General features: G+C 38.8%; 1 long non-coding RNA gene across 2 annotated transcripts; it reads right to left on the reverse strand.

The window, feature by feature from the left end:
• Window positions 1-240: 240 nt before the first annotated feature.
• Window positions 241-26,499, reverse strand: LOC122157038. 2 transcript variants are annotated; one of them, XR_006167756.1, is made up of 5 exons: window positions 26,425-26,499; window positions 23,632-23,689; window positions 22,775-22,929; window positions 5,185-5,275; window positions 241-1,942 (listed from the first exon to the last, which is right to left on the reverse strand). It is a non-coding gene; the product is annotated as an uncharacterized LOC122157038 (long non-coding RNA). The 2 variants fall into 2 exon arrangements; XR_006167755.1 differs by lacking the exons at window positions 22,775-22,929; window positions 23,632-23,689; window positions 26,425-26,499 and adding exons at window positions 6,152-6,309; window positions 7,598-7,709; window positions 17,506-17,614.
• Window positions 26,500-26,731: the final 232 nt, after the last annotated feature.

Below are 26,731 nucleotides of genomic sequence, written 5' to 3' on the forward strand. Positions count from 1 at the left end.
AGTGCCAATGAGGGCTTGTGCCAGGCTTAGCGAATAGCAGGTTTAAAACTTTTTTGTTCCCTATGATTTTTCAGAGACTTAGATCCACTTAGATCCATATTATTGAAATAGTAATCAGAATGAATTCGTTTTGAGAAAACTATGAATTTTAGCTTTTTTTCTGAAATACATTAAAAATGCTGTAGAATTGTACTTAATTCATAAGCATAAAATAATTTAATCACATGGATCATGTCCTCTCCTTCTGTTAATACTGCATATTATCTTATTCCAGAATTAATCCCATTACTTTTAATTGGACTAAGTACATAGTAATGCATAACTTAGCGTGAATAATAACAGCAAAATATTGCTCTAAATGAAAGCAACAGATCAAAAAAAAAAAAAAAAAAACCAAAACCAAGTAACAAAGCAACTGTGCCACACAGCAGTTGTTATAACTTACAACTTGGCCTCCATTAAGCTCAGAATAACATGAAAGAGAAGAGAAACTTAAATGTGTGCTCAAGAGAAGTAGTCTAAATGCTCACGTTAAATTCAAAATGTAAGGAAAGAAGAAATTCAACATTGCTTGCATCTTGATGGAACAACTAATGAAAACACAAAAATGTATTTGACACTTACTGATGTGAGTTCTTGCCATGGTACCTTCTATCTGTACTCTATCTTGTATTCTCTCATTCTGAGTAGGTATTCAGACCAATTTCGTTGTAAATAAGATTTTTCCCCCCACAGGTTTGTATTCAGTGTGGGGAAACAGAACAAAACAAAACAAAACAAAACATGGAAAACAATGTACTGCAGAAAAGCAAGTCCCATAGAAGAGCTGTTTAAAATAGCAGCTCCAATGTATTTTTCCAAGTGGCAGCCAGACAGATGAGACTCAGAACGAACATTGAACAATAGTTAGGACTTTGTCACCTCACAACAACTTGCAGTCGTGTGCATGAATTGGACATCGGTGCTCAATTCTGTATAGGTTTTATATAGGTAGCTAGCTGTCAGCTCTGCTAAGCAAAAAGGTGAAAGTGATGCAACAGCAAAACGTCCACTAGATGCCAGGCTTCCTTTGCGGAGCAGAGCAGCAGCACAGACTTTGCAAAGCTTTACACAAATAGCTTCTCTCTCCGATGTAGTGGACACAAGCTGTACTGTTTAGCACCAAATCCTACTACTTTTTGGGTTCAGTGACAAACCCTCTGGATTTATTCCCGTTATCTCCCAGAAGTTTTCAAGAAGGTCAAAAGACATTTCAGAAGAACTAAAGATAGGAGCTGTTGGTAAGAAGAACTGGGTTTTTCTACGTCCCTTCTTTCTGTATCAGGAGAAAGCTCCCAGAGGAGAGACCGGAATGAGTTTTGTAGCTGACAGACTCGATCAGCAAACAAACCTAGTTGAACAGTAGCATGGATGATTGCTGACCCTGCCTCCTGTGCTCCCAGTGCCACCATCAACAGGTAGGTGACCTCCAACCTCTGGCTGTCATCAAACAGGCCAGGCAGCAGCTCAAAATATTGACTTAAGACCACACTGAGGCAATATTTGCATTTTTGGTTATCTCGTGCCTGTGGTTGATCAATATGTGTGAGAGAGACTCCTTGGATGCCTCCCTGGGAGGAGTTAGAGGGGTGACAGCCACCAGCAGCACCAGGCGCTAAGCATGCTGCATCTCATGTGGCCAGCCGCAGGCCTGCAGGGCACACATCTCTTGGGATGGGGGGCAGCTCTTTGTGAAAACCACAGGCATGCCATCAAGGGTTTCTAGTTGGGTTGAGATTACCGCTCAGAAAACGACATGCTAGTCAGAAACCACAGTGGCTCTGGTTTCTGTAGAGTTTTATCATCTTTGTGGTGCTGGTAAATGGAGAGTCCAGTGCTCTGACTCCTTCCTCACTTGCTCAGCTCTGTAATCCTGTTCTGTGTTAGTTTCACAGGGCTGGTGCTGGAAGAGAAAATACTTGATGTAAGCAAGGGCCTCTGACAAATTAAAAAATACTAAATAGTAAGGTACATTGAAGTAGGTGTGTATCTAACTTAGAAAATTAACTATTCAGTAAGACCTGCTACATTATTCAGGAAGCCCTTTCCTGAATTGGCAGTAGGTGTCAGATGTTAAAGCTTTCTGGGAAACAGAAAAAAAAGCACAAAGAAACACGACAATTAATTTGAGAAACATCATCAATGGAAAGCAGTAAAAACTGCTTTCTTCCAGCTAGGGTAACATGACACAAATTGCTGCCTTGCAACTAACACATTTTATTTAGTCTCATTTTTAAACAAAATGAATATTCATTCATTAAAATAAACTTTGGTGAACCAACCAGCATTTACTATTTGTATATATGTATTTCTCTCCTAAGCAGTCACATTTTGCCTTTAACTTGGGAGCCCCACTCAGATTTGCCGTGCATCTCCCATGGACTCTAGGCAGAGACCCAGCCTCACAAAGTTTTTGAGAAAATCACTCAGAGTATTGCAGTTCTCTGCTCACCTAGCAGCAATACCCAATAATCCTGCCTCACACTGAAAAAACAATTACAGGGGATACAATAGGGCTCTTGGCCACTTTGCCTATCATCGGCTTCCCTGTTGAGATCAAGTTGCATAAATGTTAATGGTTCTGCCCATCTCGTGCTCTTCATTGTTGAACCCCCTAAGCCCAGCAAAACTCAGAGGTATTGTGTCAGTGTAGTCATTCTATGTGAAAGGATTGCTGTCGTATTACGCTTTGTAAGCAATGTAAGCTAGAGATTTATTTTACAACTCAAAAAAGAGCAAAAATGTAAAATCAGCTACTAATACTGCACTCAGGAAAAAATAATAATGCTATTCTTTAAGCATGATGGAGGTACCAGCCATTTTACACTAGGCAGATCCTTGTAGATAGAGACATTTCTTTATTCATGTATCTCAGTGAGTGGTAAATGAGGCATGCTCACAGAAGTTATTTGGGATGGAAATGAGTCTAATTAGTCTATCCAATTTAGGAATAACACTGTGAGGCAAGTCTGCAGAAATGGGAGTTAGCAACAGAAAAAGCAGTGGAAAAACAGAGCTGTGCACTTTCTACATTTAAACAGTATACATATTTGAGATTTCATTTCGCAGAATAAACAATAGATAAGGGGACAGCTCATGCAGGCAAACATTTCTAAGCAGCTAGTTTTAAAACACTTTAATTTCAGGGTCTGTAAGCAGTTTCTTATGTAACCCTACTTTAGTTTTCATTGTCATCTTTTGCAGTACAGTGAACAGTAAAAACTGCTCAGTTTTCTGAAAGTTTTCTGAGTGGGGCAGGGACAGATGTGCTCCAAACTTATGTGATGCTTCTGAAAACTGGTAGCTGCTCAGGTTGGTGAGGGTGTTGCAGTAATTTTAAAATAAGCTTCTAGAATATGTGTATGTATTTTATATACTGACAAAACTTTTAATCTGCAAGAATCACATCTAGTAATGAATCACATTCTTGGAGTGAATAATTCAGCCCTTGACGCCAACCTCTGAGGGAGAATATTGTGGTCATGGTGTCTGAACAGTGTGGTAGCTATGGCTACCTATATAATTCTTAGCAATGGAAAAAAAAGTGACAATGACATTAAATTTAATCAGGTTCCCCTTTTCTGTGGTTCCCACTGGGATGAGCCACTAGTGTCTTGCCTTAAATATTCAAAGCCTTCAAAGTTTGCATGTGTTCATATACTGGGACAATATCCTGCTAATACAGAACAATGGATCTGTCATGTATTTCTCCTGTGAGTAGCCGTAAGTCTGAATTTAGTTAGTATAGGGTATTATGATTGCTGCTTCTTTAGCGATTGTCTTTACATTAGTCTTCACTTAGAAGGAAAAGGATCAGTAATGAAATGTAGGCAAAAATACAATGAACTTGGCTATTTTGGTTTGGAAATATAGAGCAAAGGACTGTGTCTTCTTAAAAAGATCCAGCTTTATTTCCAGTCACACTTCATCTGATATGAATGAGCTGGTACTACATATCACATGGCTGAATACATTTGGGAAACGGGACCTAACATATATTTAGGAAGGAGAGCATAGAATCAAGCTGGAATCGTTCTGTGCATTAATTCTGAGACAGCTTTCTGTAGTTTGTTTACAGAGCTGTGAAAATGTGACTTTTATAATTGTTACTTAGTGTAGGAACTTTCATTTGGTCTTTCCTTAATCTGCAATAACAGTCAGTATTGAAAAGAGAGCGACCAACTATAAATATTTGTGAATATTGATTTGAAGTAGGTATTAAAAAAACAATCTTCAAAAGCATTTTTACTTTTTCTTTCTTTTCTTTTTTTTTTTTTTTTTTTTTTTTTTAGTTGCTATGGAATTTGAATTAAAAGTTTCAAAGCAGGTAAATGTGGCACAGTGGAAAAAGTGTCCGTAACTCTTACAGTTATGCACAGATATTCGGTGGAAATTTGTTCCCTCAGATTATGTTCTTTTCAAGAGTCCCTATGCTTAGAAAATGGTGATCTTATATTCCATGTCTGACTTTTTGGTAGCTTAATGGTGTTTCTTTCTGTTTATCTGGCATTGTAAACTTAATACTGCCTTATTTTCCTAATTCTTGACAGTCTTCCAACTACAGTGAACCTTCTCTCATGCACATACTTACAAGTAAATGCAAGTAAGTAAGTGAACACATAGCACCTGCCAGCATTTCCACATGAAAACCAAAATACTTTGGAATAGGTGACTAACAGCATGAGACATTCTTACAATCTGTATCTCATTAAATGATGTGCAAATAGGAGACCTGTTTGTTCTGTTTGAACTCAAGCTAAAGAAAAAAAACACTGTTCTACAACATAGTACATAATAAATGAAGCAGGATGTTATCCACCCATATTTTTCTAGGTAATTTTATGTTCGTATATGCTACTCACTATTTATTTTGCTGATTTTTTTTTCTTCATAATTATTGTGTGTTTGTGTAAAAATAAATTTTTCTTGCCCTTTCCTTCTTTCATTCTGAACAGGTTAAAGACTCAGCCTTATATTATTTCTTCCAGGTCATTTAACATTAGAAAGTTAGATATGTATCAGTTGTAAAAAAAAAAAAAAAAAAAGACCAGGTGCTTTTCTTTTCATTTTTACATCATAAAAGCCATGCACTAGGAAAAAGAATTTCCGAAATATTTGTTTGAGCCAGCACAGCTTGGGTCCTACCTGAAAAAGCAAGCTCCATGGCACAGTCGGAGATGTAGGCCCCATTGGCTTCAGTTCATAGTTCCTGAAGATGCAGCAATCCAGGGATAATCTGAAAGTAGAAGTGCTTTTAAATTGACTTGAAAGTAGCACTGTTTTAGACATAAGCTATCCCTAAGCAGTATAGAAATGTTCACCCAAGCAGTAGCAGTAGGACTACGTACAATCCAGGTTTTCCCAGCCACATTTGCTTTTCCACATGGAGAATTTCTCCAGGTAGGATACAAAGACTTTGGCCTTTTGTCTAGGATTTTACAGGCTGCCCTACTTAACTCTAGCCTCTTGTTGTGAATGCAAATTTCACACCAGTGATTTTTACACAAGCACAGACTGATGACACAGCATGCACACAGTAGTTACAGTTCTTCCTCAATGCAACACACACATGAAGGTCGGATGTCTCAGGCTCCCCATGGATGTGTGCTGCATGGCACTTGCTTCTATCCAAGAGATGCCAGATATAATGGCAGATCTGCTCAAGGCTTTCAATTACCTTTAAGGATGAAGAGAGCCCGCTCTTGTTTCCTCCTGGCTCATTATGTCCTTGATGATGATTGTCCAACCCTGCTGCATGTTATACAGTCTTTTGTTTTTGAGATTCATCTGCATTTTAATCTTACTTTTAATCTTGTGTGGACAGAACTTGAGATTTTGAACAGGACTAAATGAATTTATGTCTTCAAACATTCCTAGGATTAATAAACTAATGTTATTTTAACAATTTTCCTTCAAACTCCACCTAAAACTAACCTGCACCTATTACTGTTCCTTCAAACACTTTGCAGGTTGTATCACTGCTATGTTAATGCCAGAAAAAAGGCTGGGGAATCACCAAAATAATGTCTGATCTAATTATGATCTAGTAGAGAGCTACATATTAAAATACAGAACAATATGAAGCTAGTCACAAAAACTGAAGGAGTGTTACCTCTTGCTGAGTCGGAGTCATTAAGTGGTCAATCAAGTGCAAAAGACAACATCTGCTTTGACAAAACAACTTGTGGTCCTCTAGAAAAATGAACCCCAAGTTTAATGTATAGAAGAAGAGATTCAGAGATTTCCTGTCAGTTGATCAGTAGCAAACACCTGAGTAGTGATAGCAAATCCAACAGATTAGGAGCAGACAAAGAGCTGGGCCAGTAGTTTCAAAACTGCCATGTCTCTGATACTGACTATGTGCCTCCTTCTGCTCTGAGGTCATAAAGTGAGTCAGTCTGTACTTCTAAGTCTTCATCTAGATGCTCTACATGAATATACTATTACCATTTTTCTCTGGAATAAGTAAAGGATAAATTAACAGTAAATTAATATTAACAGTCATTCCTTAAGTAGCCATGTAGCAGATATATAAAGTGAGATACCAGATGACCAGCCAGAGCATTTTTAGATGAACCAAGCAACAAAAATAACAGAAACTGCATAAACTACTTCAGAAGAAGATATAACAGAGGGGAAGAGAAGCAATTGCTCTTCCAAGAAACTGTTGACAACAGACATTATTACTAACAGCCAGCCAAGTGTGGGCACCACAACTGAACCACAAACATCCTAAGGGTAATTGGCATAATGAGGAAAATATTTTTTCTTTCCTGGACGTATAGCATCACTGAGTGCCAAAATGCCACTCATAAGTTCCTGATGATTGCTAATTTATATCCAGTTGATGCTGCTGTGCGCTTTACAGCAAACTGTAAAGAATTATTAGCCGTATTGATTATCTGCAGTAATATATATTTGTGATAGAATAGAAGCTGATAGGCTTATTTCTCATTTGAAATTAAAGGGCATACTCAAGATAAAAAACACACCTATAAAAAGAAGAAATCTATAGTAGAAGAGAGCAGAAGAAGCGAACTGTGACAAAGTTATGCTCAGTACAGAAAGATATAAATTTAAATGTTACGCTATCAGTTTTAATTTTATCAGATATTCCTAAATGGCTATAAGAAAGCGTAAGTGAACACGTGTCAGGTTTTTCTACAAAATGCTGGTATGCCAAGAGAGTCAGGGACTGTTTCAACTCTCTTTAAATCAATTGAAGATCTTAGCATTAATACAAAAATGACTTGGGAGTTAAACTTCCGGTGGGCATTTAGAGGAATAATAGCTTTATCTTCATTTATTTTCTTTCTGGTTATGTGACCAGGTATTAGTGCAGGACTGTTTAAATAATTATATATATATTTTTCAAGTAACAGGATAATCTAAGGCATAGTTAAATTATTACAAGAACACAGCTAGAAAAACATTTGAATGATCTTTCTCAAAATATGGATACTGAGATTCATACTGCTATAGCGTAACACCTAAACTTACGTCTGATACACGTTCAGTTTCCAGTGACTACAAAGAGAGCTGCATATAGTCTACTTACCAGTAGGGCCAGAATTTGACCCTTAGAACTACTTTGCTGTTTCATTGCCATTGTATTTAACTTCAAAATCATAGCTTGGGCCCAATACTGAAATATTTATCAGCTTCATTCCCTGCATTTAAGAAGAGGCAGAAAATTCTTCAGATAAGTAGAACACCCAAAGCCTGAAATTATACTGTATGTGATCTCTGAAGACAGAGAAACAAATGAGATGTATTTACAATGAATTCTTCTACAGTATAATACAATTTACAATATTCCATTATCAATAAAGCCATTTTTAATCAGGAAAGGTGGTTAATCTCAAGATTTAGTGGAAGATCTGTGTTACTAAAATTACATTAGTGGATAAAAGAAATAAAATAGGAAGAGGCTTTGAAACAAGACAGCTAACATGAGTCAAAGGCTGTCATTTTGGCCAGAGATGTAGACTCACTCAGAAATGAGGTGCTGGATTGTCATCATACCACAACAGCAGAGGTGCGGGATAATGCAGAGGGAAATCTTATGTATAATCCAGATTTCTGATGGTACAGTTAGGGGGCCACAAGTAAAAACTTTTGCCTCGAATTTCTAGATCCCCTAGTCTCACTGTAGAAAACACACCTGCTCTGTCTGTATGCTTCTATAGGCTCATTCTTGTTTTCATGCAAACTCAGTCATGCAGTTTTGTCTGGGGATGATTAAAATAGTGGTTGGCCACAACTAAAAGCTCTTCAATTTTTTAGTTAATTATTGTGAAACCACCATAGCGATTCACTTTCTGAGGTATAAAAATCTCAGAATTACAGGAAAACAAGTTAATAAAAAATGGTGGTGCTACAAACTCAGGCTGTGCAGGCTTAGTGGAGTTCTGGGTTTTTATTGCTAGATTCTCTGGATCCCTGTCATAACTCTCATGGGGGGGACCAATGTAATAAAAGGGTAAGCTGATACAGGCCTTTAGAATAACAGAGTTCTTATTTGCTTTACACAGTCCTTCCATGGGTTCATCTGGCAGATCACACCCTGTTGGCAAACAGAATGTTCTAACACAGGCACGAAACAGCCATTCCAAAGTGCACCAATCTGTGTGTGCCCAGCAAAGCCTCGTTGAACTTTTATCAGCCCAGTGCAGAGACATCCAAGGAACCTACAGGGTTATATGCAGCTCATTCCACAGTGTGCTCATGCAAATTGGCATAAGAGTATATGCTGGGACCATGCTAAACCTGTGGCATGAGTTACATGTCTGCAGATCCAGATGTCCTTATGAGTTAACCAACCTTCTGTCCATCCTGGCACCTTGCCTGTAGTTATTTAACACCTTGAAGCCTTGCAAGGTGATGAATGGATTTCCTGGGATGCTGGGGACCACAGACATACTGCTGTTGGCATGAAGCAAAATGTACTGTTTTGTGCCCTCTTTTGGGTAGGATTTGGTGACAAGCAAATATTATACCTTTGTCACTATGATAAAGACTCACTGTTCTTCCCACTGCCCTAAAGTAAGCCAGCTAAGTGAGCACAGTTGGGCTTCAGATTTCAGTGAGAGCACAGCACACTTAGGAGAAACTGTTTTCTTTTTCACAGACTGATCGACACAGACTCAAAACCAGTTGGAGACAAGTTGATTCAGCATCTGCATTGTTTCTCTAGTGTTTGTGAATTGGCCTGTAAAGTCTACCTGCTCCAGAAGCCAATCACTTCATAGTCTGGGGGACACATATCTTCCTCAGTATCATAAAGTATCAGGGCCTCACACTTGCTGCTACAATATGGGGACTTTAAAGCCCAATGTTTAAATTAAAAGAATCCATGATATTCAGGAGCACCTGAATTATGAACAGTTAGCATCCTCAGTCTTTATCATATGTAGTAATTAGAAATGGAATAACAGGCAAAATATAGTTTGATGCAGTTAAAATGCTGGTTTACACAGATTTCACTGATGCCACAAAAACAATAAATAACTCATAAAAAACATCTTATAACATGCAAATACCACCATCATTTAGAAAAGGAACCCCAAGCCAAAGTTCTCTGAAAGACTGCACTGGCAAATGACTGTTCTCAGTCCGATTCTGTCCTAAAAGTTACCAAGTACAACTCCCAACTTCCCTCCTTAGCATAATAACTGACTAAATGACTAATGACTGGAATCATGTGCACTGCTTACAGCTCCCACAGACCCTTCAGGACTGAATTCTCTGCTGTGCCAGGGGGCAGCTGTCTGCACCTCCCAGCTCCCTCAGTCTTGCATTAAACACGTGCTAGAGGGAAGGAGAAACAGCTCTTCCTTTTGCACAGTGGATATCCTTGTGATACTGAAGAAAGCGTTTCTTTCATTGACTTTGAGACAGTATTTAGTGGGCACTTCTCTCAATCATCGGGAAATAAACTATAAAGAATTGCATTTTAAGATGATTTCATCAGGAGATATTTCTGCACAGGTGACAGAAAAAGCTATGCCTACTGCCCCCAGGAGCCAGAAATAAGCTGAAAAACATTTTCACTTCCCAGTTAAGGCCAGAGCGGTGTCTGAGTAATAAAGGAACTTGTTAATCCTTGCCCACAGATACTCTATATCCCAGTAGGCACATTTCTTGAATTCTGAAAGATTTTTACAGGTTGATATTGATGATTTGCTTCCTTGCAGCATCATTCAATACCAAATGTGCACACTTGGCTCCTTTTTTTTTTTCTTTTTCACGCCTGATACACTTACAAGACTAAAGGTAATTTAGAAATGAGGAAAAAATGAGAATAAACAGGGAAAAATATTCTGCTAAGAGCTTAGGGGCTCAGCAGATAACATGAAGATATTTTTTTCCTATCTTGTAAGTGCTTGCTGGTTTGCAATGAGATGTTTCAGACATTCATCTTTATTCCTTTGTATCACCACACATTATCTGAAATATATTTATGGGCATATTTCTTATATTCAGAGTTAATATGAGCTAACCAAAACTTGCTCTGATAATAATCTCTACTCTGCTCCCATGTCTTGTTGATACTGTGATAAAGCAGGTTCCACAGACAAATAGCATGTAAATTCCCGTTGTGCCCATCTGATCGCATAGCTTTGAACAAGAGCAGCATGTACTGATGTAGTCGCATGGTGAATCTGTGTCAGTCAAGCTAAACTAGTAGTCTAGTTTGTAACTAGAGTTCTTGTTAGTTGAAATGCACCAACTCCCTACGACGCACATTAACCCTGTTTGCCTTTGTGTGATGTCAGGGAAATTAAGGTAAACAACAAGGTAAATAATAAACATTTAGTAAGCCTTCTGTAGATTAGGTTTGTCAGCTTCCAAATGACTGAAAGGTATGAAATTGAATAGAAAAGAAGGGGCTTGGTTGCTTCCTCAATAAAACTACATTTCAGAAGATAGCTTTTTTCCATGACAGCAGTGACTGTGACTTTCTTGAAGAGTTTTTTTGCTTCCTTTCAACCTTTCTACATCTGAAAAAGCCCTCAAATTGCAGAGATTAACGTGAGAAATTGTGCATGGCTTGGCCGCACTTGCACGAGCCCTAGAGAATCAGGGGCACCTGACTCCCATCCATTGGTGACATTGATGGATGTCCCCGAGCAGTGCTGAGTTCAAGTGCTGAGATTCCTGACACACAGGCTGTGCACTGCTCTTCTCTTGGATGAAGCATCAAGCGCTAATGTGGCGACAGGACGCGCCAATCCCCAAGGTTCAGTGTCTGGTAGTTAGACTCATTACAATTAGTCAACTTGATATATTGTTTACAATTTACACCAAACAAGCTTGGGGCTAATTATGACTTAGCTAGTTTGTCTCTTTGATGTCAAACTCCCCTGCAGGAGGCCCAGCAAGCGAATAGAGACTATGCTTGGTCTCAAGCTCAGGTACCAAGAATCAATATGGCCCTCCAATTCAATTGTAGCTATGCAAAGTCCTCAGATGCTGAGAACAGTGTTAGTGCAGCTGAACGAATTTTCTTGGAAAAGATTTCTTTCTGTACCCTAATAAAAACATGCTACCCAGGAAAGCACTGATTAAGAAAAAAATAATAAAATCCTACCAGAAATTTCAGTCATTGCTTAGACACAGCAAGATTTTACCCACGCAAAATTCTATGAAAGAGTCCCAAATTCTGCTTCTTTGCACAGTAATTTGTGGGTTGCATTTCTAATTGAAATAGCATTATTTTGAAGGCTATATCTTAAAAGATAGAGGGTTTGGCCCTTTCATGTGGAATTCCAGGTTTCCTGTACCATGTGAGTCACTAAAATAATATTGTTAAATGAAAGCTACATAGTCAAATGCAGTTGTAGTTAAGACAGGTTGATGTGTATTGGAACGTAGAAATGATTAGTAAAATTTTTAAGACAGAAACTAGATCTGTAAGAAAAGTAGAGCAGCAGTAAAATTAGAAAGAAAAGGATTTCCAACAGCATATCGTATTCCCACCCTGAACGAGAATTCTGAACTGCAAAAAGCCCTTTTGCTGTGGGCACAACAGTCAAATAATTGACCTTGACTCTCACTCTCACCTTTGGCACTGAGTACATAACTCACACCAGAACCAATTATTCAATAGGCATGCCCACAGTGGCAAGAAATGTGGTAAGAAAAGTCTAGCATCATATAATCTCTCTTAACAACTTCCAAGTCAAATTTGTATGTTTTGTAGCTTACAAGATTTTTTTTATCCTTGATTTTTGCAACTCAGCATAACAAAAAGTTTAGCACTTCTGACTTCACAGCAATAATAAAGAACCTGCAGCTAGGTTTTTGCTGACAAATCTGGTGGTGAGTCATGAGATAAAACAGCATTCCCTTTGTTCTTGCATAGTTGGATAGAGTCTGCCCTGCCTCTCATAGAAGCAAAAATGTATGTGTATTTCCACAATAAGGCAACACACTGCAAACCTGAGATTATTCACTTATTTTTGTTTTATAGTTCTAATCACACTGGCTTATATACAACATTTAAAGACTATAATCCGAATGAAAAATTTAATAGTTATTTAATTTACTTATATGTAGTCCATTAAATGAAACTCACCACGTTCAAATAGTTCAGCCTGTCTTTAACTGTTTTATCAGAATTTGAAAAATATCAAATAAGATATGGATCTCATTGTGTTTAAGATCTCACAGAAATTCTGAGCTAACCCACTAACTCAGTGGGAAAAGTCCCATATCTCTCCTGCCAAAGTAAAGTATAAAACCAAAACCAAGAACAGTTGGTGTGTTACAGCAAATTCCCAGTCACTTTCTTCTCTGTATTTATGTGCAATAATAGCAAATACTGCTCAGCTACTCAGGCAAAATTAGCTTATTGCATAGGATAAAAATTTTACTCATGAAAGATGATGTTTGTCAATGCTGCTTTATCTGTATCCACAGATACTGGGATTAACCATGACTTGCAGACCTGTGATTTGCATTAACTCATCTCCACTATACAGAGAAACCTACAAATCGGAACACTGGTCTGTGAAAACCTTAACCAGCCTCTTTGCAAGGCTTTAGCACAAAAGCTGTCTATTGGATCCCATGGGGAAGGAGCACACCGGGCCACATCCTTCACAGGGACCAAGCAAAATCCCATTGAAATCTTATGTCCATTGCAGTGTACCACAGTCACTGTAATGCCCAATTTTCAAAGAGATGTGACGGGAAGTTTTAATGGAGGTACCTCTGCTAATTACAGAAGGACTTGTCTATTTTGTGGAAGGACTACTGTTTTGCACCTAGGATTGCCATTGTTCAGTGTGTTTATCCCATTTGAACATCTCTGACCTCTGCCGTTCCCTGTGTCATAAAAACCAAAGCAATGAAAACTGATTAATCAACGTCTTCAACTCTACCAGCAAAGCAGTTAAAAACACAGGGAATTTGAGTGAATTGAAGACTATGTCCCCTGGGGCTAAACACTTCTTCCTAGTCTTTTCACCCATAGGAACCTTCTCCTCTCTCTCCGCCAAGTAAATTCACCTGGCCAGCTAGTAGCAAAATTGTATTTCCGTATCTCCTGCAACAGAAAGATGAAGTGAATGGATCATTGTAATCCGTTTATAACATGAAAACCAGTAGTGAATCTGAAACACCTGAATTCTGTCTCTGCAGGACAGTGATAAATGTCCGCCTGAAGTGCGAAGATCAAGTGCTGGGAGAGCAAGGTCAGATGCTTTACATGACATCTAATGCAACTGTCATTTCTCAGACTTGGTAGCCGATGGAAATGTGGAGACAAGATAAGCCGGTCACTAAGGTACTACGTCTGGCATTTAAACAGAGTGCAGTAATTCCAGCAGTACCCACTGATCTAATTGCCATTGTCTAATGTATTTCTCTGTAGTATGGTGCATATGTTAAAAAAAAAAAAAGTTGGTCTGGCAAGGAACTCTTACTAAAAATGCATTTAGAAAAGATTGAATTATCATTTCCTATCCCTTAGCAGTCTTATGGATTAATAAGAAGTTCTACACAGGCATATCTATAAATAATGGATGACTATTTTTTACGTTTTATTGGGAATTACCTTTCTATATGTTCCAACATTTGTCTCTAGGGAAATACTATTGTCTGTATTAAACTCCACTCCAAGATCATGAGAATTAGACAATTCAATTTGAAAAAAAAAAATCATTATCAATTTCTTTTCTTCAAAGAGTATATCACCTTAGGATAGTTTCTATGTACTAGCTGCAAATTTGAGATACAAAGCATTGATTAAAGGAGTGGGAAATCTACCTTGTTAGGAAACTGAAGATCTCAGTATACACCAGTTACAGTGACTCAATCATGGTCTTTGACTATATCAGGGAACAGAAATTTGGTAACAGATTACTTCTCAGTCAATTTAACACAAGTTGTTACACCATCAACGTGGTGTAATATCACAAGCTTATCTTTGATAAATCTCATCCACAAAATTGGAGGTCTCTTTTAAAAAAAACAAATAGTAGCTAACCACTCAAGAAGTTCCAAAGATTGTGGTAGCCTTTGTCACGTTGGCAATGGCAAAATACAGAGGGAATTACTGCTTTGTAGAAAAGCACATTCTACTTCAAAGACTTAAGAACAGCTTTAGTCCCACGACCCGAGCAGCAAAGTCCCATGGACTGTGGTTCTGCAATTCCTCTCTGTACATTTCCTCTAAGACTCAGATTTCAATACGCACATGGGCTAAGAACCACATAAAGAAATTAGTTTTGTCATGTGAATGTTTACTAACTTTTTTTGTTTGTTTGTTTTTTAAATCGGCCACCAAAGTCTGCCTTCTTCCTAAATGGAGAAGCCTTCTAAATACTTCTCCCCATCACTAGCTGATCTCGTCCTGAAGTTCAGATCAAAGTGAACAAGTGTAGGCAGATAAAGTTTAAGGCAAAGCGGTCTGAGCTTTTTTCAGATCCTGTGATTGACAGCTAAGGCCTTGCACAGTGACAGTGTCACTTGAGAGACCCTGCACTTTTTTTCCCAGGTTCTCCGCAGTCTCTGATGTCACAGGGGGACAGCCCCCTGCGGTAATGCCAGGCTCCTCACTGTTAGGGGGCTAAGACCTGGACTAATTCATTGCAGTGCAGTTTAATTAAACTGCACCGGAGTTGTTTCCTTGGTAAAATAAGTGTGGGAAGAGAATGTGTGTCAAAAGAGACATGCCTCTTACTGTGTGTGCTTTATTGTTACACCACAGCTAATATATTGTGGGAATTCCCATGGAGGCGGTGATAAACTATATTATCAAGCTCCATAAAATAGGCATTCTACTAGTGAAGGTTACTGTAGCCTACAATTACATTAATCCTCCTAATTTATTGTATTATAGCTGTATGTGAGGTCTCATAAATTTATGATGCCCCTTTCATGTTGATAAAAATGCTTGTTCCTCTTCTCAACTATAAACCCTTATTATTTGTTGTGTCTGTCTCTAAAAAATAAGTGTATCAGCCACTTGCAAGAAAATATGATTATTGTCTGAGAAATCTAAACTGCACTTGACATGTCTGCTGCCATAAAATTAAAGAATTTTATTAAACCTTGCTTTCTGAGTACAAACACCAGTGTATGAAGGCCCATTGAATTTTTATTTGCTTTGGTTTTAGGGCATTGAATTCTCTTTCATTTATATAGATACCTTTATAAGGTTTTTTAATTTAAAGCCACAAATCCTGCATCTGTCAGTTTTGCATTTTATGAAGGAGGCAGCTTTTGAGACTCAAAATTACGCATCTCTTAGAAATTGATCGAGGTGACAAATAAAATTGTCCCCTCTTTAAGGGCATTTAACACAAGCAAAATATTTGCCTGTAGGTTATTTTGCATTAATCTGTGCTATAACATTTTATAAGTGCTAATATACATGTTACACTAAGTAAGTCTATATGATGAAAATAAACTTCATTTCTTGGAGCTCATGTCCCTGAAAGGGATGCAAAGTGGTCTCAATCTTTCTCTTTAACTTAAGGGGTGGTATAGAAAGCTTGCTTCAGCAAAGGAAAGATAGAAGGATTATCCTAATTCAGTAAAATTTCACTAGAGATTAGGGAACACAGAAAAGGTCATACTGTTTTTTTCCGTGTAGGACTCTGATGGTGGCCGTAAGTAGGTGCCTGAATGAGAAAAGAGCAAAATGCGTGATGTATCCCTGCCACAGTCTCAGCCCAGACAACTTACAGCTGATAAAATTTCCTTACAGTGATGTGGCTTATTTACTAATCCTCCACAGACCTGTTTTTCAAATATTTGTCGGTTCTTCCACTGAACCTATGTAAGCTTTGAAGATCTGCACCATCTTTTGACAAGAACGCAGCTATGTTTGAGTGCAGAAGCCATCTCCTTGAATTTGTTTTGACCACGGTTTCTCATCACATCATCCACATGATGTATATAGATGAAATAACGAATAGCCCATACCGAACCATTGTTTCCATGCTTCTCCTTATTTTGATAATCTCTAATAGTTCTTTCTGTTGAAAGCCAGAGTCCAAGTCTGCTCAGTCATTCCTTACACAAAAGCCACTCTCCAGACCTGCATTTTAAGAAGAGAATTTCCTAACCCTCCTTTACCTTCCTTCTTTTCTGGATTCCACCCTCAACTGACAATATAAATATATAAAATATATATAAATATATATAATATAAATATATATATGATATATATAAATATTAAAAAAAATGTTATAAGCTTTGTTATTTTGTGATCATCTATTAATCCAGCTCTCTTTATGAGTATAGTGCAAGAAAAGTGCTCATTGAAGTTAGCAAAAATACCTCAGGTCAGCTTTATCATAGGACAATCCCTCTTCTTATTCTTTCCAACAAGTAAGGCTATCAGGTTGGTCGATATTTGTGTTCCTGTTATTGCAGCAGTGGTATTGCCTGCATACTTGATGCTCTGCACAGCATCATATCTGTACCAAGATATGCATCACTGTGGTTTGTCAGTAGCTTAATGAAAGAATCCCTCAATTTGCTTTCCTCAGACATTAGTTTTATGGCAAAATACAAAGGTGAAATGAGGAATAGACCCACATAGTGCCTGCTACAAGCTAAAAACTCTGCAGAAGTTAGAACATCAGTATCGCATAGGAAGCACTTATAGCAATAGTTGATTAAGCTGGATGAATGTAGCATGGCACACAACCTGTATGCTGTTGCTTGATAATCTGATGTTTTATGAGCTCCCTGTGGTTGCTCATAGGTACCTGTGCACCCTGAGGCAGCACATGGGCACATGGAATATCTCTGTGAGGCTTGCAAGATCTGCAAGTTACACTTTCTTGGACAACTCCAGTCCATTCACAAGCTTTTGGCCATAACAGAAAGAAATAAACCTCACCTCACCTGAAGGATGGTGTCTGTAATTGTGCTTAACATTGGAAATACCTATCACCAAACGTACAGTCCTAGTGTGTTCACTGTCAACAAAGGTAGTAGACATACCTGATTCCAAATGCTGATGAACAAGTTTGAAGTAGGAGGAAATGCCATTCAAATCCTACTGAATAGGAAACTTCAAGACTGAAGAGTCTAAATAAATTGGCTGGATGTAGATCTGCCATAGACCACATAAGAAGAAGTGTCAAAACTAGTATGTTGCATGGATCTGTAAGTTGAAAAAGTTAATGTGAAAAAACCCTTTGGAAAAAAAATAATTGTTGTGATACAGTCTTAAAAGAAGAGCAAGTGTAAAAGAAGGCTAAGAAATGCTTCAGACACTCCCTAATGAGATAATACTGAATCCTTTCTCACAATAACAACCTAGTTTTCTGAATTTCAAGATAGTTTCCTGCTCCAAGTTAGAAAAAGTCACTTTTAAGAAGGCTGTCATGTCATCCCAAGAAAATTGGAGATGCTAGAAGCGTCTGATTTGGTGTAATAAACTGTGATTCAAGAAATTAACATAAAGCAAATTATTTCATCAGGAACCTGTGACGAAAAACAGTACTGTTCTCTTAATAAGCAAAAGCACACCTTTGCCGAGATTCTATTTGAAGAAACTGACTTAAAATAGTATTGTGAGTGTATGACCATGATCTCAGGTAATCAGTAAAACCAGAAACAACGAGTTGTATTGATGCTGGTGCTTAAACAAGGTGTGTATATAGAGTACTAGTAAGAAGAGCTCCTATTATTTAACACACCTGATACGTTTTATGACTTCGAGAAAAAAATATAAACAATCACATGAAAACCTTTCTTTCTCAAGCTGTTCAGAATAAAATGATGAGAGATGCTTTCTGCAAGATTTATGGAAACCCTCAGCTTGGAACGTAGGAGTTGAGCAGAATGAACAGCACATTCACTCGGTTCTGTGAACGTCTGTGCTGCAGTGCATACTGCAATGCTACTAAAGCTAACAGCAACTAGATTATTAGCTCGAGTGTAATGGAAATAATAATCTGCCTCTCTCCACAGCAGCCTCTTAGATGGACCAAGGTGGGACACTGCAGTCTTAGCTGCCTTAACCTTGCATATGATAGGGAATGACCTCCCACTCACATAGCATCCTGTTGTGGTCAATTTTAGACTCTTCTGGGTCTGAAAACTTCTTACTTAGAAACAGAAGAAAGAAATTTTCCATTTTAAACCAAGTATGAATTTCTCATGTATTAGCACAATGTTTCTGTGACTGCTTTTTAAACCACAGTGAGACTTAGCTACCACAGAATCACAGAATCACAGAATCACCCGGGTTGGAAGGGACCTCAAGGATCATGTAGTTCCAACCCCCCTGCCTAGCAGGGCCACCAAACACACACATTCAGATCAGGACACACACATTCAGATCAGGTGAAACCACAGCTGAAATAGACATTACAAGTTAAAGAAATAGTGGGAGAAACCTGAAGATGGCCATAGGATGTCTATGCTCTTAATCATATATTATTTGCAGTCTTAAATTCACAGTCCTATTTCCAGTATTTCACTCAGTCATATTTAGTAGCCAGATGATAAAAACAGTTGAAGTCTTTGAATTTCTGTACAATTCATACCCTCAAATGCAAGCAAGTTTTTTCAATAACATGTTTAAATGATCAGTCTCCAGGTAGAGCATGACATATTCTGAAGTTCATCATTTTAATGCTAAGATCAGGTAACACTCACCATTATTGGTGAGAACTTGGCTGATCTGGATGTGATTTTTGTTGGTCGTTTGGTATGACCATTAGCAGAAGGTGGTGCTATCTAAAAATAGATGAAGTACTCTTCACAGGACCACTGCCTTTAGTTGTAATAGAAATGAGGCACTGAGGTAGCGTATGGATGTGGGCATAAATACTTCTGCATTTCAATGAATTCAATGAATAAGCAGAAGTGGCAAGAAGAACTTTGTTTTCTGGAGATCTAACTTAGTTGTTAAGAGCACAGAGAGACTAAAACCAGGTGGATATCAAAGCTTTGTTTTCTCAGGAGGAAAGAAAGAAGGAAAATTCAGGAGGATTTACTGTGCACAGGTAGCAATTTTCATACAAGTCAGCAAGACAAGGAAAACCCCACATTTTTCACCAGTATTTAACTCACCAAATAGGCTGAAACTTGTAAACACTTTTGCCGACTAGAACAGCTCTTTTTATTAATTAATTCACTGGGGAAAATAAATGCTTAGAAAAAACATTGCATATCCTTCCTTATCAACACATTGAGAAATTACAACAGCTGCACATTTTGTTCAGGAAAAGAAATGCACGAAGACACTAATGAAATCACCCTTAGACAGCAGTAGATCCTCCACATCTAAAAACTAACCTCATCTACAAATGTTTGAAATTGCCTTGATACCTGAAGGCACTGTAAGAAAAGTGAGTGCTAACCAAGAGGACTCTTCAGAGAGGAAAGCATGCCACAAGCCCCCTTACTCTGGAAATCCAAAGGCTTCTGCTCTTAGTCTACAATTTTGCAGACCTCAGCTATGACACAAAAGGGTAAGAAGCAGCGATACCAGCTAGTGCTACAACCAACTGCTACACCACTGTCTGTTTGGAATCTGGAAATTTAGTTGGGAAAAAGATCAGGGGATTAGACAACTTGCCAAAAAAATATTCAGGGTAGAAAGAAGCACCACCAGGGAGAGGGTCCAAACGTGAATTACTTCAATAAAACCACAACAAAAAAATGAGAAACATTTGGTTTGTGAAAGGGTCTTCCAGTTCTGCTGACAGCAGTGTCCTGAGCTGACAACACACACCAAGGCTTGAATTTAAGTAGTTTCCAAGACGGGCACTTGAAGAAGTTGTTCAGTCTTGAAAAAAGACGAAAATAAAGCCATTGCATGCTTTGTCTGGGGGAAGGTCCAGGAAAAAAAAAAATAAAGCAGGAAAGAGAGAGCTGTGCAATTAGTCAAGATTGGGAAGATCCAGCGGAACTATATTGCTACACTTCTTAACATAGGGAATTTTCTGCTCTCTTTCCATCTGCGAATAGTTGGAATTCTTTTTCCAAGTACTACTGTAAGTTGCAAGAGCTTTCGTCATGACTAATACATAGTGAATAGATGAGGTGAATGAAATTTCACCCTGACTTCCAAATCACTGTACTACTGTGGTGGGTTGACCTTGGGCAGCCACCAGACTCCCACTCAGGGTTCTTCCATGTGACTGTCCTCATCAGAGCTGGGAGAGAAAGTAAGACAAAAAAGCTTGTGGGTTGGGAAAAGGGGAAGGGATCACTTTGCAAGTGTTACTGTGGGCAAAGCACACCTGATTAGGGCAGGATTAATGTTACTTATTACCAATTAAAATAGCCACTAAAATGTACCACTGTGAAAAAGTTGCAGCTTTACAGCCTCTGTGTACCTGTTTATTATGTTTGTTACCTTATTAAATGAGCTCACTCTAACCTGATGAACTACAGGTCTACGACCAATTTCATCAGGAGACGGAGAAATAAGAAACAGCAAAAATCATAGAAAAATAGGAAAACAGAGAGAAAAGGTAGAAAAAAGAATATGTGGGAAACTTGTAGCTATTTACTCCTGCCAGAGCAAACCACTGGCATCACCTTAAGGACCAGTCCAGTTTTTCTTTTCCTGCAAATTCCTTGCTTAACAAGTGAACAAAGCCTGTGGGGTCATTTATTCACCATCCATCCTATCTGCTGCTCACGGAAAAAATAAAAATAAATAGCACATGGCAATGAAATGAAGGACAGAGGGAGAAAATGTACCGGAGATCAGAAACACAGATACAAATAATCTCCTGCATGCTTGAAATCCTACATTTCAAATTCCTTTTAATATGATAAAACGAATATATTAACATGTTTGCAATTGCTAACTGGCCAAGGCAAAGCAACTGAAATTACTGAAATTCTGGAAGTGACAGCCCTGCCACTCTGCATTTAAGGAAGCATCTTGCAAAGACTGTTACTTAAACACCTCAGAGTGCACTGAGATCTCGGTGAGATGAGGATGGATCACTGCTTGCAGCTTTCATGCTTGCCTTCAGCCAGACTCATTTTCCACAGCGCAAGCAGAATCGCTCTCGCAGTAACCTGAAATTTGAGGACACTAGCTGCAGACCAAGTTCCACTAGACATAAATTTTATTTTCAGAGCCCCAGCCTGCCGCCAGGGCTGGTAGGAGCCTTGTGTCTACACTGAAGATGTGCTTCCAGGGGGTGGTGACAGCTCTTAGAAGAACGCAGCGAGTGAAAGGGGAACATGACAGGGGGCTCTGTCTGACATGGACCTTAGCAGCATGGGAGAGGTTGCGAGGATGGCGGATGGAGCAAGTGCAGCCTGGCAGGGGACAGGACGGTCGCATTAATTCTCACCCTCAGACAGAGCTTTCTACTGGCAGCCTGAAGCAACAAGAAAGTTTGCTTTTAAATCACAAGGAAAGTTTTAAGAAGAAAAACAAAACATAACAACAAATAAGAAACCCACCACCATCACACACATAAAACATCAGAGAGTTACATTAATTCCTGATCAAAATGAAGGCTGTTTACTTCAAACTGCTCACATACAAATCAGTATTTTTGGATAGCGAGCTCACCTTCAACCATGAATGTTTATGTATTTTATGGATGAGTTTGAAGCTCTTGCTGGGGACTGATGAAACTTTGGAGTAAAACAATGTGTTGCTACAGACACTGTGTGAGAATAACTGAATGAGCCTGTTAAAATACTAGGAATAGCCTAGGAAGTAACAAGAACATTTCCAAATAGAAATTTTAGGTCTAGAATTAAGAGATGAACATCAAAGTGAGAGGTCTTCGCCAGTGAATAGTTAGAAGCTGAAGAAGTTTGGCATTTATGCATGGATTAATTTCAGTGACTTTGACGGATTACCTGAGGGAGGGTGGTTTTGCTCCCAGTATAAGCAGACTTGATCCCTTGCAGAATTAATCTTTGCCTTGGTGAGAAAAATACTGCTTCAGTTGCCCCATGCACACTCTCAAAAGGAAACAGTCAGTGAATTTAAAGGCAGTTTAAATTCTGCTTTTGGCCAGAAAGCTGGGGCACTCAACTGCCCGGATGTCACAAGTGCAGTGAGATGGTGGAGCAGAGACTACAAAAGATGCACTCTCCCTCATTTGTACCACAGGCATACTTGCTGACTGAAGAGCAGCAGCTTGATGAATTGAGATCTGAATCTCAAAATCTGAGTGTTATTCCACTGTTGTTTTGATGTCTAGTTTGAAGGTTGGGGGAAGAGGGTAAAAACACCGCCAAACAAAAGCTACAGTACAAAACAATAAGGACTTACGGCTTTCTTTGCTTCAGACTGAGAATAAGGGTAGCTGGCAGCCATCTCAAAGAGCGGTATCTTCCAGAGATGCCCCTGAAAGGTTTGATTACGGATTGACTTCTGACAGCTGGTGAAGCACATGAGATACAGGATCTGGTCTTCTTTTAAGTGTTCTTGAAACAAAATTGCACAAATTTCAGTAAGTCTTAAGGCCAGGGGAAGTCAAAAACATGCACACCCTCTATTACAAACCTTGGTCTGAAAAAACACGAAGTTTTTAATGTAGTAGCACACCATTTAAACTATCAGCAGTTTGATTTTAACACAGATTCTTGAAGAGCTAATTGAAAAACAGCTTCCACAAGACATATCTCACTTTACCCATATATGTCAGCAAGCCTCCTTCACACAGTCTTAATAGGCAGACATCCAGCATCCATGAATAAAAACCACACTACATTATGGAAGAGTTTTTCAGCAGTAGATTGCACGGCTGCATTCTGAAAGCCAAACTGAGTCCCAGAATTACCATGCTAGTAAGATCTGTGAATAGCACCAAGATCATGTCTGAAGTTCCTTAACAAAATAAAAGAACAAAACCCTAAACCATCTACTTGTCAGCTATTATCCTTGGCCAGCACTTAGTACAAAGCAAACTATGTGTGTGTGGAGGCTTCAGGCAACTCTTCTCTGCCACAACAGTGCAAACACAAGAACAGGTGCCAGGTGAAACTATGCAAGAGAGTGGAAACCCATCTAGAAAATGGGTAATTAAAAATAAGAAGCAGCTCTCAGTCACTGGCATGCCACCAGGCCCCTTCCATGCATGCCTTTAGGATTATAAATATCATGTCTAACACCTCTGAGAATTTCACCTGGCTTTTTTGGGCAGAAGGTCTCACTCAGGACTCCGAGAAAAAGTCAGGGTCAATCCTAGAGAAACAGAAATACAGTTTTCACATTGTGCTGACATCAGTCATGTCCAGAAATAATAACACATGTATTTGCATGAACATGATGCTTCAATGGATAGAAGCTAAGATACTTGATGGCAGAGGTTGTCTTGGGAAGGGATGAATAGCAAAGTTATTCTAGAAAGAAAAAGATTTACTTAGTCAAAAATAAATAATAGTAATAAAGCCATATTCACCAACCTAACACAAGGGTGCTAATTCTAAGTGTTTATTCTCCATGAAGATGGCCTCTACTTGAAGAGAAAGGAAGTACACCTAGGAACATGTAATCCCACGCCGACAGCTCAGTTTCTCCATGTAGCATCAGCTGGACCCAGCATGTGTTTATCTAATGACAACAGGAGACCACAGCCCACAAGATCTGTGTGAACTAGTCTCATGGGCACTGTTTGTGAAATGAAGAGCCTCTGGCACATACAATGTAACTGCAGAGTGGTTATTATTAAAAGTGCAAGTAATTACTTGGGAATAAGTTGAAGACAGAAGAGTAAATAATTGCTTGCTTTCCTCATAGATCACTTAGACTGTAAAACAGAAATCTAGGTTAAAAAAAAAGGAAGCCTTTCGCAATTCACCTTAAGTTTCTAGCCCAGTAGATGCCAAGTATTTTTTGTTGGAAGTGAGCACAGATCCCTGTAAAGACACAGCATTTTTTCCTGTCAGCTTAAGGAAAAATGGAGAACAGAAACATCCCTAAGAAAAGCCAGCTAAACATAAGTCACAATGAAATGAGCCTTGAATACAACATGCAACCACCTCTTCAAACCAATCTGTGTGCAAGGAAGCAAACGGTGAGGCTTGAAACAGGAAACTGAAAGAGGCCACTCCACTTTTGTTGAGCTTTTCCTCCTTGTCAAACCACCAGGCTGTGTGCTGCAATCCTTATGGGTGACCGGGAGCCTACCACAAAGCCCCCTCTGTATGGATACCCTTCTGTGAAACTCCACCAGCCAGTAGAGCAGAAACACTGAGGTGGAGCTACTGTCCAAAAGCTCCCCGGCACAATAGCTGCTGCTGTCACAGTAGGACAATAAAGTGGATTTTATGCTGGTATATTTTTCTCATCATATGCATGACAGAAAGTTTAATGGGCCTTGCTAGTTTCTTAGTGGCTTTTAAGGCCCTATAAAATAGCCTGCTATCAGTTCAATCTGTGTTCTCAAGATGTCTGCCTCAACATCAGAGAGCTCCAGCAGGAGCTATGTTTTCATTCCCAAACCTGCACAGGAGAGATAAGCTAATTAGCTGAGAAATTAGAAAGGGAAACTATTAGCATCACAGAAGTGAAAACGAAAGCTCTACTAGAATTTATGGGTGGGGAACTCCTACCCACCTAATGCTCTCTGAAGTCCCAAGTTTTTTTTGTTAACACACCTTTTATTTTCCAGGGGAAGGCAATTCTTGCCAACAACTCCAATCTGCAGGGACTTGCTTAATGATTGTGTGTTTAGGCCACACAAGAAACGCTGTGCCCTTCAATAGCCTACTTGAATCTCTGACTTAGGGGATTTCAAAAGGAGCTCATTCATATGGGACAAAAAGCCTGCATTTTAGAATTACTGATTACAGAATTACTGAAAAAGCTACTGGCAAAGATCTGGATAAACAAAAAGAAAAATAGATGCTTCTCTTCAGATTAATACTTGACATTTGGCCACTGAAGCTGTATCCTTCTCTTAGCAGCCTGGGAGTGTCCAATGTCATTTTATAGACAGGTTACTTGTTATCAGCTCCTTCTGTGGGACCACCAAATCCTCATTGCTACTGCATATACATCATTACTCTCAATTCAGGAGAAAGCAAACAAGTTGTCATTTTGACTCTCCCTCGATCAACCTGTCAGAGCTGAGCAAATGTACCAAGAATAAAGGACAGACAGGCTGCATAACAGCCTGCAAGTTACAAACAGCAGCACAGCTTACTTTTTTTCTCAGAAAATAAAGGGAGATTGAATCTATTTTCAGTTTTACATGGATCTAGGTTTGCACTCTTTCTCCAGCACTCACACCTGACCGTATGTTAATGAAAAGATGCAAGTTTGACAAGATCCACTGCACGTGTGTTATCACTGATCCAGATTCCACCAGATTCCCTCACAGATAGGAACACCTTCCTTAGCAACCGTTTTCCACAGATCTACCTAAACTTCTCATAGAGAAAGCCACGTACAATTTGAGCATCATTTCTCAAGTCCGAATAGCAGTCTGAATAATGCTGAAGTTCCACAGAGCACAGTTAAAATTTATCACCAGTATTGCTTATATGAAGTTTCAGACTTTGAGGACTCTCGGGTTCAGGACAGTTTCCAGAGATATAACTCCTATATAGCTCCTATAACTGTGGCATTCACTCTACGTAAAGGCTACAGAAAACATTACACTGGATTAACATTCATCTTGCAGCAGTTCAATTTTATAACTTACAGAGCAATGGCAAAATATCTCTCTATCCTGGAAGCAACGCATCTGAAGGCTGAAATCCTACAGAACAAGTGCAATCACTTTACAGTCCACGGATTTTTTGGTAATGCAAAGTGGAGAAGAATTTAAGCAGAGATATTTCTATCTCCTGCTTTAAAAAAAAAAAAAAAAAAAAAAAAAAAAAAGCTATTTTAAGTAATGACCATATGTTACAACTGGAAAGATTATTGTGTTGAAAGTGGGAAAAAGAAACAAACAGGGGAGGAATGCTCACCTGTATCCAAAGATCCAGGTTTGCAGGAAAGACTCCACAGAGGAGGAATCTCCAGAAAGATATCCTTCCCCAGTGGCAGTCAGCCCTTAAATGGGGTCTAGGTCTTGCCTTCACCTGTACTCCCACGGCTGAATCAGTCCTTTCCTCAGGTGATCAATCAGTGGTTCAGGCTGTGACTCAGCAGTTCCTATTGACTATGTTAAAAAAAAATAGGCAAGACAAAAGCATGCAAGCAAAAAAAGATCCAATGGTCATTTCACATGGACCGTTCATCCATACAGAAAGTCAGCTGCTAAAGATTTCATTT

Source organism: Centrocercus urophasianus, unplaced genomic scaffold, assembly GCF_019232065.1.
Source record: "Centrocercus urophasianus isolate 14NV4802_14NV808 unplaced genomic scaffold, USGS_Curo_1.0 seq_13, whole genome shotgun sequence".
In the NCBI taxonomy this organism is placed as follows: domain Eukaryota; kingdom Metazoa; phylum Chordata; class Aves; order Galliformes; family Phasianidae; genus Centrocercus; species Centrocercus urophasianus.